This window comes from Triticum aestivum, unplaced genomic scaffold (assembly GCF_018294505.1).
Source record: "Triticum aestivum cultivar Chinese Spring unplaced genomic scaffold, IWGSC CS RefSeq v2.1 scaffold63087, whole genome shotgun sequence".
Classification (NCBI taxonomy): domain Eukaryota; kingdom Viridiplantae; phylum Streptophyta; class Magnoliopsida; order Poales; family Poaceae; genus Triticum; species Triticum aestivum.
The window spans coordinates 2,506-5,862 of NW_025235772.1; the positions used below are offsets into that span (position 1 = coordinate 2,506).

Below are 3,357 nucleotides of genomic sequence, written 5' to 3' on the forward strand. Positions count from 1 at the left end.
TTTCAGAACGCGCTCCTCGCGCCACAAAGCCGCCTCTAGACGCGTGATCAATGAGCAGCGAGCTAAAACATATCGCAAATGTCAAAAATAATATAACGGGGTTAATATATATCGCGCACATGCGATATGTTTGTCACGAGGCACAAAAAATAATTAAAAAGGGAATGCAACACGAGGACTTCCCAGAAGGTCACCCATCCTAGTACTACTCTCGCCCAAGCACGCTTAACTTCGGGGTTCTTATGGGATCCGGTGCTTTAGGGATGGTACGATCGCATCCGATATGTTACCCCCGCCTTCGTCCCTTATGCTTGCCACTCCCAGGTCCACTACAAAGATGATTGTCATTCTTACTACCATTACAACCGTTGCCTAATAATGGATAATGCCCTATATATACTACTTACTCCCACCCCCTCAAACACGGAGACGAGTTTACCACGGTTTCCACCCCTCCCTCTATACCGCAGCAACAAGTATTTTTTTACCCCTTTCAGAACGCGCTCCTCACGCCACAAAACCGCCTCTAGATGCGTGACCAATGAGTAGCGAGCTAAAACATATCGCAAATGTCAAAAATAATATAACAGGATTAATATATATCGCGCACATGCGATATGTTTATCACGAGGCAGAAAAAATAATTAAAAACGGAATGCAACACGAGGACTTCCCATGAGGTCACCCATCCTAATACTACTCTCGCCCAAGCACGCTTAACTTCGGAGTTCTGATGGGATCCGGTGCTTTAGTGCTGGTATGATCGCATCCGACATGTTACCCTCGCCTTCTTCCCTTATACTTGCCACTCCCAGGTCCACTGCAAAGATGATTGTCATTCTTACTACCATTACAACCGTTGCCTAATAATGGATAATGCCCTATATATACTATTTACTCCCCCCCTCAAACACGGAGACGAGTTTACCACGGTTTCCACCCCTCCCTCGACACCGCAGCAACACGTATTTTTTTACCCCTTTCAGAACGCGCTCCTCGCGCCACAAAGCCGCCTCTAGACGCGTGACCAATGAGCAGCGAGCTAAAACATATCGCAAATGTCAAAAATAATATAACGGGGTTAATATATATCGCGCACATGCGATATGTTTGTCACGAGGCGCAAAAAATAATTAAAAAGGGAATGCAACACGAGGAATTCCCAGGAGGTCACCCATCCTAGTGCTACTCTCGCCCAAGCACGCTTAACTTCGGAGTTCTTATGGGATCCGGTGCTTTAGGGATGGTATGATCGCATCCGATATGTTACCCCCGCCTTCGTCCCTTATGCTTGCCACTCCCAGGTCCACTGCAAAGATGATTGTCATTCTTACTACCATTACAACCGTTGCCTAATAATGGATAATGCCCTATATATACTACTTACTCCCCCCCCCTCAAACACGGAGACGAGTTTACCACGGTTTCCACCCCTCCCTCTATACCGCAGCAACACGTATTTTTTTACCCCTTTCAGAACGCGCTCCTCGCGCCACAAAGCCGCCTCTAGACGCGTGACCAATGAGCAGCGAGCTAAAACATATCGCAAATGTCAAAAATAATATAACGGGGTTAATATATATCGCGCACATGCGATATGTTTGTCACGACGCGCAAAAAATAATTAAAAAGGAATGCAACACGAGGACTTCCCAGGAGGTCACCCATCCTAGTACTACTCTCGCCCAAGCACGCTTAACTACGGAGTTCTGATGGGATCCGGTGCTTTAGTGCTGGTATGATCGCATCCTACATGTTAGCCCCGCCTTCGTCCCTTATGCTTGCCACTCCCAGGTCCACTTCAAAGATGATTGTCATTCTTACTACCATTACAACCGTTGCCTAATAATGGATAATGCCCTATATATACTACTTACTCCCCCCCCCCTCAAACACGGAGACGAGTTTACCACGGTTTCCACCCCTCCCTCTATACCGCAGCAACACGTATTTTTTTACCCCTTTCAGAACGCGCTCCTCGCGCCACAAAGCCGCCTCTAGACGCGTGACCAATGAGCAGCGAGCTAAAACATATCGCAAATGTCAAAAATAATATAACGGGGTTAATATATATCGCGCACATGCGATATGTTTGTCACGACGCGCAAAAAATAATTAAAAAGGAATGCAACACGAGGACTTCCCAGGAGGTCACCCATCCTAGTACTACTCTCGCCCAAGCACGCTTAACTACGGAGTTCTGATGAGATCCGGTGCTTTAGTGCTGGTATGATCGCATCCTACATGTTAGCCCCGCCTTCGTCCCTTATGCTTGCCACTCCCAGGTCCACTTCAAAGATGATTGTCATTCTTACTACCATTACAACCGTTGCCTAATAATGGATAATGCCCTATATATACTACTTACTCCCCCCCCCCTCAAACACGGAGACGAGTTTACCACGGTTTCCACCCCTCCCTCTATACCGCAGCAACACGTATTTTTTTACCCCTTTCAGAACGCGCTCCTCGCGCCACAAAGTCGCCTCTAGACGCGTGACCAATGAGCAGCGAGCTAAAACATATCGCAAATGTCAAAAATAATATAACGGGGTTAATATATATCGCGCACATGCGATATGTTTGTCACGAGGCGCAAAAAATAATTAAAAAGGGAATGCAACACGAGGACTTCCCAGGAGGTCACCCATCCTAGTACTACTCTCGCCCAAGCATGCTTAACTTCGGAGTTCTGATGGGATCCGGTGCTTTAGTGCTGGTATGATCGCATCCAACATGTTAGCCCCGCCTTCGTCCCTTGTGCTTGCCACTCCCAGGTCCACTGCAAAGATGATTGTCAGTCTTACTACCATTACAACCGTTGCCTAATAATGGATAATGCCCTATATACACTACTTACTCCCCCCCCCTCAAACACGGAGACGAGTTTACCACGGTTTGCACCCCTCCCTCTATACCGCAGCAACACGTATTTTTTTACCCCTTTCAGAACGCGCTCCTCGCGCCACAAAGCCGCCTCTAGACGCATGACCAATGAGCAGCGAGCTAAAACATATATCGCAAATGTCAAAAATAATATAACGGGGTTAATATATATCGCGCACATGCGATATGTTTGTCACGAGGCGCAAAAAATAATTAAAAAGGGAATGCAACACGAGGTCACCCATCCTAGTACTACTCTCACCCAAGCACGCTTAACTTCGGAGTTCTGATGGGATCCGGTGCTTTAGTGCTGCTATGATCGCATCCCACATGTTACCCCCGCCTTCGTCCCTTATGCTTGCCACTCCCAGGTCCACTGCAAAGATGATTGTCATTCTTACTACCATTACAACCGTTGCCTAATAATGGATAATGCCCTATATATACTACTTACTCCCCCCCCCTCAAACA

The 3,357-nt window shown here is 47.1% G+C and overlaps 6 non-coding genes and 1 pseudogene across 6 annotated transcripts; all 7 read right to left on the reverse strand.

Moving 5' to 3' along the window:
* Positions 1-161: 161 nt before the first annotated feature.
* On the reverse strand, positions 162-280 carry LOC123176332 (5S ribosomal RNA). Its single transcript, XR_006488471.1, has one exon. It is a non-coding gene; the product is annotated as a 5S ribosomal RNA (ribosomal RNA).
* A 372-nt stretch (positions 281-652) lies between these two features.
* Positions 653-771, reverse strand: LOC123176338 (5S ribosomal RNA). The gene has a single exon (XR_006488474.1). It is a non-coding gene; the product is annotated as a 5S ribosomal RNA (ribosomal RNA).
* Positions 772-1,141: 370 nt separating this feature from the next.
* Positions 1,142-1,260, reverse strand: LOC123176331 (5S ribosomal RNA). Its single transcript, XR_006488470.1, has one exon. It is a non-coding gene; the product is annotated as a 5S ribosomal RNA (ribosomal RNA).
* A 371-nt stretch (positions 1,261-1,631) lies between these two features.
* On the reverse strand, positions 1,632-1,750 carry LOC123176329 (5S ribosomal RNA). Its single transcript, XR_006488468.1, has one exon. It is a non-coding gene; the product is annotated as a 5S ribosomal RNA (ribosomal RNA).
* A 372-nt stretch (positions 1,751-2,122) lies between these two features.
* LOC123176336 (5S ribosomal RNA) lies at positions 2,123-2,241 on the reverse strand. Its single transcript, XR_006488473.1, has one exon. It is a non-coding gene; the product is annotated as a 5S ribosomal RNA (ribosomal RNA).
* A 373-nt stretch (positions 2,242-2,614) lies between these two features.
* LOC123176335 (5S ribosomal RNA) lies at positions 2,615-2,733 on the reverse strand. Its single transcript, XR_006488472.1, has one exon. It is a non-coding gene; the product is annotated as a 5S ribosomal RNA (ribosomal RNA).
* A 374-nt stretch (positions 2,734-3,107) lies between these two features.
* LOC123176333 (uncharacterized) lies at positions 3,108-3,213 on the reverse strand (annotated as a pseudogene).
* Positions 3,214-3,357: the final 144 nt, after the last annotated feature.